Source organism: Megalops cyprinoides, chromosome 22, assembly GCF_013368585.1.
Source record: "Megalops cyprinoides isolate fMegCyp1 chromosome 22, fMegCyp1.pri, whole genome shotgun sequence".
Taxonomy (NCBI): domain Eukaryota; kingdom Metazoa; phylum Chordata; class Actinopteri; order Elopiformes; family Megalopidae; genus Megalops; species Megalops cyprinoides.
The window spans coordinates 3,846,536-3,857,552 of NC_050604.1; positions in this window are offsets into that span (position 1 = coordinate 3,846,536).

Genomic DNA, 11,017 nt, shown 5'->3' on the forward strand with positions numbered 1-11,017 from the left:
TTGTATAACTGGTCAACAGTTCCTTGAAATGCTAGGTTTTGAGACTGTCAGTGCTCCGCCTCCTTAGCTGTCGTGCTTTTGTTTTCCTTGTGTTTTAGTCCTGCCCCGCTCCCCGCCCGATCTCCGCCCGCCTGATTGCCTGCACACCTGCTTTCCATCCCCTCGTCAGCCCTGCCCTATATGTTCCCTGCTTTTCCCTGTCCTGTTGCTAGTTCGTCACAGTGTTTTTCTCCTGTTTCGTCCCTGCCGTTTGCTTTCTGCTTCTGTCTGCCTGTTTCTCGTTTTTCGACCCTGCTCGGACCCTGACCTCGTTTTTGCCTGCCTCCTTGCCTCGTTCCCCTGTTTGCCTGCCTGTCCGGTTCCCGACCTTGCCTGCTCCGATTTCCCGATCCTCGCTCTGTCCACAGACTGCCTCCCGGTTTTCGACCCTGCCCGTTTTCTGATTAGCGATCTGCCTGACGATTCCATTAAAGACGCTTGGAACCTGAAGCTCCCGTGGTCCGCGCCTGAGTCCCTGCCTGAGCCTTGACAGAGACGCAAGAAACATCACACAATCCAGAATTCTACAAAGCACATCATGCCAATGTTGTCTCTTGCTCTCAAGTTCAGCCTACAGACTGCTATCAGTGGATCTGCCAGTTGACAGGGTGAATTCCAGTGTCTTCCACTTTGAAAAATTCTCAATATGGGACTGGTAATGTTTGTGTTCAGATAGCCTTAGGGACAATTTGGTCCAGTATAAAAAGACCCTGGTAAAGACTCCTTTGTCAGTTCCAAACAATTTACAACAAAAACAGAAGACAGCATCGGTAGACTTTGAATAGCCTATCCATGGTCGGGGGACATGTTGAACACTCACTTTCCTACTGTAATTGGCTGGTGTGAAACGACGGCCATCTGTTTTAGGAAATGCAAAATAAATTACCTGCAGTGGTTTGCTTAGGACTATATCCGTTCTAAGGCTGTAAGGCATTAAGTCTGGCCAATGTGCAGGGTCAAACAAGTCGTGCTCACACTCTCTATCTGGACAATCTTGCACTGTTTGGGCCTCTGTTGCTTTGTCGGAGAGCTCAGTACTGTGGCCATGATGATACTCAGACAATGATCCAGTGGATGTGCTAGCATGGGGATTGCTAGCCTCAGAATCCTCAGAAGACTGTACTTTAAGCCAGGAACTATACTCTCTTTGCGTTTTCTGCCTCCCTTCTTGTGTTTCCCAGGTGGCGTTATTGTTCTTTTCTTTTCTCGCAACCCAATTTATTTTTGTACATTTTACACCCTAGGTTAACACTATCTCAGGACTGACCATAGGGACTGACAGCCTGCACCTGTAGCAATCCAAGGGGGGGGGCAGCATTTATTATGAGTGGTCCAATGGCAATTAGATATTTTGAAGAGAATGCACCATTAACCATTTGAGTGACTAGAATAGACGCAAAACACAGTTGGATAGTTCCGAGTCATGCTTCCTGAGTCGGCCATGAAAGCACTGAATTCGGACAGGACACAGAGAGCTTGCATTAAAGACCATGATTCATAAAATATCATTTTATTTTCGGGCCCCCCTTAAGACTGGGCCTGGGTGCATCTGCAGTATTGCTTGTGTATGCGTCAGGAGTCCTGGCAGGGTTAATTGGCCGGGCTGGATTCCCTGGAGGTAAGTTGGTGAGGCGCCGGGAGCACATATTCCAGGGCATAATGAACAATTGTTTAATTGGCTTTTGGGCGGCGGTTTTGGCTGGAGTGCGGGCTTGCAGCTGCTCCCTGTTCCTGATTAGGGCGCCCGGCAGGTATTTAGGAGGGTTGCGAGGCTAAGTTGGAAGGGACGCCAGGGAGGAAGGCTCTGTGTGCAGGGAGTTTTGGGATTAGGTTTTTTTTTGTTGTGGAGCTAGCTACTTTGGGAATCAATTGGAGTTTTTTTTTGTAGTTTCTTTGTCAGGTTTTGTTTTGAGTTCCCGGAGGTTGCGGACCGGGAAATTTATTTTTGTTAGTTTATCAATTATTTCTTTTTTTCCCTTTTCTTTTTTTCCTTTTGTGGTTCTCAGCTGTGTGGTTTGTGTTGTCTTATGCTGTTTGTCGGGGCGGAGTGGACCACGGGCCTTCCTGGCGGCGGTTCTCGAGATGGACCGACACCGGCCAGGACTGATAAGAGCTGGGAAAAGGGGAAGACTGCAGGTGGATAGACAGCGGCCTATGACCCCCGCAGTGCTGGGCATGAGATTTGGAGTGGACACCCCTTTGTTTACAGTGCCGCGGCGCTCCGGAACCAACGGTGCGGGGTCGACGAGGAGGAGCCGACAACCGGGGACTACAGCAGCTGCTGGGAGGCCTGACAAGGCGTGGCAAGGGCCAGAGAGTGGGGGCACCAGGTGTGGTTAATAGCACGTGTGTGTGGGGGAATAGACCTGAGCGGTCCGAGTGGTGTACTGTGTAGGGGGTTGCCCATCGCTGCGGGTCATCTCCCAAATCTTGCGGGGAGCGAACCAGGCCGGGGGGGAAATAATGACAGTCTTGGCGTCCCTGTTCGTCTGTATTGTTTTTAAATTATTTGTTAAAGTCTCGCTCTTCTTTTACTTATCCTGTCCTGGCGTCCTTTGTGGTCGGTGGATCCCAGGGGGTAAAGAACCGGCTTTGGTTCAGGGGTGAGCTATTGCTGCTCCTGACGTGTGTGTTTGACGTGTAAACAAAGACATGAAATCAATTTCCCTGTCTGCATTCAGATATTCAAACATTTTTCTGTAGTTGCTCCTAATCATGTTTAAATTCACATTTTGCAAGAACAAACACAAAGCACATGAAATGAAGCTGCATGAAACAGTCCATACAGGACACAGCCACCCACATCTGAATATTAACCTCTTTCACAGTGCTGTGATAACTACATGATTGAATAACTTCACAACTGCATTGCATGTAAGTGCAATGTGGAACATGTGAAAATTATGACTGGGCAGTGGAGCCAAAATGCGGTTTAAATTGGTGGGTCCTCAGAGATGGCCAACAAGTCTGATGTCCAGTGGGAAGCTCATTCCAGCAAATTGGATCCAAAGGGCACAAAGGACATGACCGTGACATGTGGCTGTGAAGGGGAGGGGCAGCCAGGTGTCTTGACATTCAGAATGGAGAGATCTGGCTGGAATGTAGGATTTGATGATGAATTGACGATGAGAGGGAAGAGTTAACACCAGGGTTTGAAATGGATGTAAACCATGGGTGTTGAAAGATGCATGCTGAAAGATGAATGGGGATGAAAAAAATCAACTAGAAATATAATACTACTGGCAGCACAAACATAGGAATTTGCAAGAATTCTTCTTGTGTTGCTCTCCTACTTGCATATTATGCCTTGATCTTTCAGTTGAATCTCATGTGAAACATACAGAGGGACCATTCCTCATCAATGCCTTTGTCTCCTCAAGGCTGGATCATCCAAAAGAGAGCAACAAGTTGTTCTTATTGCTCTCCTATAGATGCCTGTTAAAGCTGGTTTCAGGTGTGCCATGCATGTGGGAACTTTGATAAAAGAGAGGATGCAATTTATTCAGCTGAGGAAGGGGTGTGTTAAATTCTTTGGGACATGGAGTAGTTATTAGGCTGACTCAATTTATTTTATTCCAAGCAGAAGATACATAGCCTAAGAAGGCTCTGAAACTCAGCAGATTTTGACTGTATTGGAGTAATGTATTGTAATGATCTAGCCTTGAGGACACAAAGACATAGACAAGAAATGGTCTGTTGATATTTTTGTTTTTCTAAGGTGAACAAAAAGGTCCCTCTCTATGTTTCACGTGAGATTCCACTGAAAGATCAAGGCATAACATGAACTTAGGTCTGCAATTTACATTTACATTTACCTTAACACAGACCCACTGTGACCTGGAATGATCATTTGTTTTGTCAAAATTTAGTAATAATAATTAGACCACATTTGGCAGAAGCAGGTGAGTGTAACCTTAGCAGGGGGGAGGAAGTAGACTGGCACAAGGGGAGGTAAATAGTACAGTCTTGTGCAAACTGTATTGTAACATTTTCCAAAAAAATGCTGCAAACATAAAGCATTTTCAAACTGCAGATATGTTCTGGTTCTATGTATTTCACAAATGGCTCATAATTTAACAGTAGCCTGTCCAAATAGACGTGGTCAAAATGTTTTGAATAGGGAAGGCGACAGTTTTTAGTTATTACGGCCTTGATGCTAATTTGTTCTGTGTTTTGTTACATTGACACCCAAATGGGCTCTGTGAAAACAATGGAGAGAGAGAGAAAGAGCGAGGGAGAGAGAGCATGAAGCAAATTTCAAAGGTCCTATTCACGATAATTCTCATTTCCATAGGGCCCATTTGGATTTCAATCAAACTGGAATAAAAATCAAATACATAAGGGGCAAGATCCAGTCTGGTATTCAAATTGTTTTGAATATGTCTGTTTGGACAAGACACCGTTGTAATACAAGTCTATGTGAAATGCATACGGCTTGAACTTATCTCTTGTGTGAACACACTTTAAATTACACACTGTTCACAATACTGTAATACAAACTTGTTATACAAAATACAAGAACTCTTTCTCAAGGTGCTCTTTCTTTACTGACATGATCAGCATTAATAATGGAAATCCCAAATTCCAATGCAGCACCTCATCAAGAAAAGCATGTTACTGACTGGGTCACTCAGGAGCCCAATATGTAATCAGTGTTTTTTTTAAGTCAAGTAAAGGGATTATGATAACTATGATAAAGGTGCCTGTTACTTACTGTAGGCCCTGGAAAGAGTGGCTTTCACTGCATTTGAAACAGGACAGCACAGATAGCTGTGGGTGAGGCTGGGTTGAAAACAGACAGCTGTAGGTAAATGTGGCTATCTAGCACTCAGTGCATAACTGCCATTACCATGTGTGCATGTATAAGTAATGGAAGCTTGATTTGTGGACAAAGTTTCTATGGAAAAGATCTGGAGGCCAACAGGATGACCCTTACAACCCTTACAATGAATGGTTGCCAATTAAACACTCTGAGATTTAATTTTACAATTATTTTAAGTTAATTAAATATATGTTACATTTATATCATTTTTGTTGTAGAAATGAAATAGGAAATGTGCATTGCTATTTACTTTGTGTGTTTGATTGTTCATAAATCCACCAGTCTTTGGTCTTAGAAAAACTTACACATCAAAAATAGGCGTTTTTTAAAGTAAAATTGTACATTGTACAAATTGTACAAGCTAATGGTTTCTTTCAAAAGTAAATCATGAGAAGGGGTATGAAGCAAGGTTTGCATATGGACGATAGGGACATGTCCCTACCAATATTTTGGGAGGACGGAACTGTCCCTACCAATATTTGAGCGAGCTTGTTCGCATTATCTTTGGAGTGAAGTATTATTAGATAATTCCGATGTGCCCTCCCAGAGGCTACGTCCCCAAGACAACCAATTTAGGCATGCTAGCATTTGATTGGCTGAAAGGGAGGGGGCTATCTGAAGGCTCACGTCACGTGCAAATATCATATTTAATGCCAGACACAGAGTTAGTTAGTAAGTTATCAGGGCTGTCAGTCTATACCCCAAGCATGGGTGAAAATTTTGTCTCCGATGACTTACTCCCTTTCCTCTATTGCCTGCACTGCACAGTGCACATAACGTAATTTTGTCCATGCCAACACATTTTGTACTTTCTAGATATCATGCCACCAAAAAAGAGAAGGGACATCAGGGGCTTTTTCACCAGCCAGAGCGTAAGTAAAAGGTAGTAAACTAACTAGCCAGTAGCCATGTTGATTTAAAATGAAAACGTGCTAGCGACCTAATGTCACCAGTCTTTCCACTGTGGAAAATAATGTCAACTGATGTTAGTTAACCATGTTAGCTAGCGTTAAATAGCAAGCTAACCCTGGCTTCTGTCATCTGTTGGCTAGCAGTCAGGTTGCCAGCAGGAGTAAACATAAAATGGGTGGATATATCAAATTATGAGTTGAATTTCAGTCTAGAAATCCCATGAAAACGTCACCATTAATGAATTAGTTTGTATGCAGGAAATACAGCAGCAGGCTAGAGAAGTAGAGCAGGCTGATGAGGAAACAGGTGCATCTTCAGGGTTTCAGATGAAATCCTAATTATGAATTATAGTGTTATAGTGTCAATTATAGGGAGGAATCAGCATTAAAGTTAGTCTTAGGCTGTCTGGGTTTTTTTAATTTTTTTTTTTTTTTTTTTGCAGTGGTCACACACCCTCCCTATTCATTGGTTTTGCATTAGACATTTTCAATGTGTGGGGGTGGGTTGTTGTGTCCCTACCAATGTTGACACCAAACCTACACCCTTGGTATGAAGTGTTAAAGGATGCATATGTTTAAAAAAACATTTTGCATTTATGCTGAGGAGAATAAGTAAAAATTAATCAAATCCTCCAGAATGAATTCAGCATTGGTCAGTTTGCGATAAGGAGAGGGGGAGTGGCAGATTGTGTGTATAAAACGGAAGTTCAACAACTCAGTGAAGCTTTGCATAAAGAAACTCATCATGAGAATTCTTTTCCTTCTCCCCTTGTTGGGATTGACAGGTAAGCCTTACTAAGTATTATCATAATTAAGCAACATACTGTTTAATAATGATATTTTCACATCTGAAAAAGCAAAACTGTGACGTAGATGGCATATGTGTTCTCTCGCTTGATTATTTACCTGAGATAATTTTCCCAGTAGAACTTGGCTGGTATGAGCTTGTTAAGCTCTCCCCGGTGTACAAAGAACGTGTCCATGTAGTAGAATGTATATAAGAAAGTATAAATGTGGTTGGCATCTTAATTCCTCATTTAAACAATTATGCTTCCACAATGTGCTCTATACATCAGGATGGTATGTTATGTCAAGAGGAGGAAATTCTTGGGATGTGACTTTTTCAATGCTGTTATTCAAGTAAATGTGCATTTGGATCTATGATTATATGCATGTAAAATACACAGTGACAGATGTGTGTATGTTTAATTTTATTTATGCATGATTTCCCTACATCTAGAAACTGTGAAATTTGGTGATACATTACATTATTTTCATTGCTGGAAGCACTCGTGTCATTTAAGTTATTTGTATATTGTTATGTGTATGCTGTAGATATACTTTTTTATTTCCTCCTCCATATCTACACATTCCACTTGCCTCATACAATGAGACCACTTGGCAGTGATGAATTTTACAGCGTAATGATGTTGTGATTCTGGCAGCTGACCTGGTCCAGTTTGAGTGGTGGAGGAAGTGAGCTGCCAGTCGCTAAGAAACTGCTCTCTTGACCAGACCCTTTGCCAGATGTGGAGAGGAAAGAAAGAAGTAGTTTTTAACCAATGAGAAGTCAAACCAGACACTTCTCAGCAAGCTCCCTGCATGTGACCATTTCTGATTATGAGATGGGAGACAGCTGTGCTCATGAGTGATTGTCAGCAGCCAACTTAAATGCTTCCAAAAACATATTTTCTTCTAGAATTAACTAGCTGTTCTTGGTTTTTTTAAAAGCTAAACATTAGGCCAAATTGTCCAAAGGAATGGATCCTAGTATGTCAAGAGACAACAGAATAATTTGATAAATATCCTAATTAATGAACTCCTTTTCAAATGAAAGCTCCATTCTGTGCAACAAAAACAAATGAAAAATATGTTACCATGAACTGGTTTTCAAATTAATCTTTCCATGCATTCCTGTCAACATGTTCAAGTAAAATAAAAGTAAAACACTTTCCATATATATTTACTAATTGTCATGATGTAATATTGATACTTCGAATCATATAAAATTAAAAAATATGGTGAGATGTGATTGTTAGTATGTATTTGACATTTTCATATTTTTGGGACTTTCCTTTGATTGGTTGTCTTGACAAAAGAGTGCCAGCCAATTAAAATGTCAATCTGACAGCCCTGGCTTCCATCCACCTGGGCATAAGGTTCAAAAAGACATGGCTAAAACAACTAGATCGAAAAGTTTGGTTATATCCTTTTTCATCCATCAGGTGTGTAAATGTCACCAGTACAAATGGGGTCACAGACTGTGATGTAAAACTGTAGGCAGGATTGTAATCAAATATATGAAATAATCTGTAGCTGCTATATTCATTAAACAGAAGTACAGTTAGCACTCTTGGGTATGTAGGTTACCTTATTATTACATTATTACAAGTGATTTCAATATTGGGCATTAAAAGCAAACTATGAAGGAAAGGTGTGTATTCCATAAGTGTAACTTCGTAACTTGTGTTACTTTGTTTTATTGCCTAATTTTGGCTTTCTTAGCAAATTTTTCGACAATGCCTCTCTGTTACCGTTACTGTTACAAGAAGAACATGAGTTTGCAGGCTGCAAGTATCAGGCAGGTACCATAAAGTAAAAAATCTGCAGGTACTGTACAGTCAAACCCAGCAGGTGGTTTCTCTTTTCTGACAGATTGGCCTACAGTAAGTCACTGCTGGTATACAAATATGAAAAAAGGATTACTGCCTAGTTATCTGATATAGTCAGTTCAGCATGGAAGGCAAGGGAATCATTATTTCTAAAGATCACTGACAATGAGTAACAAACTGTATATTCAAAGTACACTAAGTAAAGTTCTGTATTAGTTATTCAGTGTTTCCCTTACCATAGCCATTATCAGGTGGGTAGGCCACCTGCCGTGAGTGGCCGCCCACTAATTGCACAACCTCCCTCATCAACAGTTTCACTGTAGGAAAGCGAAATTTAATTGCACTGTAGCATACTTTCAGTCAATGACAAACTTTTATGTGTAGCTGTGATCATTTCTGCTATTCGATTATCTTGAAGATGCCATGCACATTCCAAATGCAAAGCAATTGCGATAGCCATATTGTCAGTGGTTAGCCTACATCCAACATACTCGTTAGATGAAAGCAAGCCATGAGGATCTTGCATGATGTTTTTGCTGTTTTGGAAGTTTACAGCCAGTTATTGTAATTTCAAACAGTTAGTGAGAACACCTAATGTCAAAAAATGGCACAACGGGAACAGGTTTGGTGTAAGACAGGTGAAAATTTCCTCTTTTTTGCCTTATTTGATATAGAAACAGAAAGTCGTATGGTTTGTATATGGTTCATGAGGTCAGTTGTATGTTCAGAGGTGTCAACATCTTATTTTATGAAAATGATTTGTGCTTGAAAACAACAAAGTAAAAAGTTCAAAGCTACATTAAACAACCCCCCCCCCCCCCCCCCCCCCACACACACACACACACATATCCATGTGTTTGTGTCTCTGTTCTTGCTCCATGCTTATAGGCACCACCCCTGTGGACCATTATAAAAGGATCATGGGAGGGTATAACTGCCACCCCAATCAAGCACAGTGCCAGGTTTTTGTCTATAATGACAAAGGGAGTTTTTGTGGAGGCTCCCTGATCCATCCAAACTGGGTCCTCACTGCTGCACACTGCAGTAATCCGTAAGTACTGTTGTGTGGACAGTGTGATTCTGACATAAACATGGTTATTAAATACATTATATATGTTTAGATAGACAGACAGACCAAAAGCTGTCACTGATGTAAAGCACCACAGTTTTAGTGAGCTAATAATATGAGAAAATGGTCATGTTATGACATCAATATTACTAATGACTATGATTATAGAAGTGTACTCATGATCCTATGCTATAGTATATTTGCCCAAACTGGGACCATGGGACCCAAACTAAGCTTTTCAGTATCTGATCTATACCTCCACATGTGGGGTGGGTATTAAAAATGTATAATGACTATTTTCATTAGACACATTTTCAACATACTGCATTCAACTGATGACTTTGTATTGGTTTTATTTTAATCACGAACTAACTGGGCTACCTGCTTCATTTAATACATTTAATTAATTTAACAACAACAGAATTATTTATTTATTCACATTTTCATATTTCAATTATTAACCCCGTTCTTTGAGGATAGCTTTGCTCAGTTCAGCATGGTTTTGGTTCTGTCACAGCTCCTCCCCTTATTCCTGTTCCCCCCCCCCCCCCCGCTCCTCTCCTCCACATTACATCATCAGTGATGCTCCACATCCTGCATAATGCATCTCAGAATTGGCTTCTCCCCATATTCTGCCAGTAGCAACATCTGTTCATTATAGTCAATCACAAGCTCAAGACAATGTAAATGCTTTGGATTATTCTGACACATTTTTGGCTCTTCACAACAGGCTGTCAGGGCTCCGCCCCCTTAGTCGTGGTGTTTCCGTTTTTTTTCCCCTTACCTGTGTTGTTTCCCCTGTGTTACAGCCCCGCCCCGCTGCCTGCCTGCTCACCTGCATCCCATCGCCTCGTTACCTCTGCCCTATATCTCCCCTGCGTGTCTGATTGCTAGTTCGTTTCAGTGAGTTCTTCCTGTCTCGTCCCCGCTTTAGTTTCCCCGAGTCTGATTGCTGTTTGCCGAATCCTGCCTGTCTCCCGACTTCGTCCTTCGCCTGCCAACCTTGAACCCGTCCGCCACTTTTCGCCCGCCTGGTTACCGACTCTGCCCGCCCCGACTTCCGATCCTGGATCTGCCCCCCGGACTGCTTCCCCGTGTTTTTGAACCCTGCCTGTCTCTGTACTACGAACTGCCCGCTGATTACTATTAAACGCTTGGTTCCGTTTACCCGGTGGTCCGCGTTTGTGTCCCGATCCCCGTTCTTGACAAAACGAACTAGCCCTCATGGACCCAGCGGACCTACCACAGCTGAGGACGGCCCTGGAGCTCCAGGGTGCTCTGCTGGGGGGACACCAGAACCAGCTGGATTCCATCGGCCGGTCCCTGGAGGGTTTCGCCACCAGCCTCGCCGATGTCTCTGCGCGGCTGCAACAATTGCAGCTCAGCCAGGAGAGCCGACCTTTTCCGCCAGCGGCTGCCTACCCACCAGTTCCGCCAGCGCCGAGTCATACGCAGGGGGCCCAGGAACCTGCCGCTCGTTTCTCTCACAGTGTTCCCCGATATTCGAGCTGCAACCCTCCACGTTCCCCACAGACTGGGCGAGGATCGCCTACGTCATCACCTT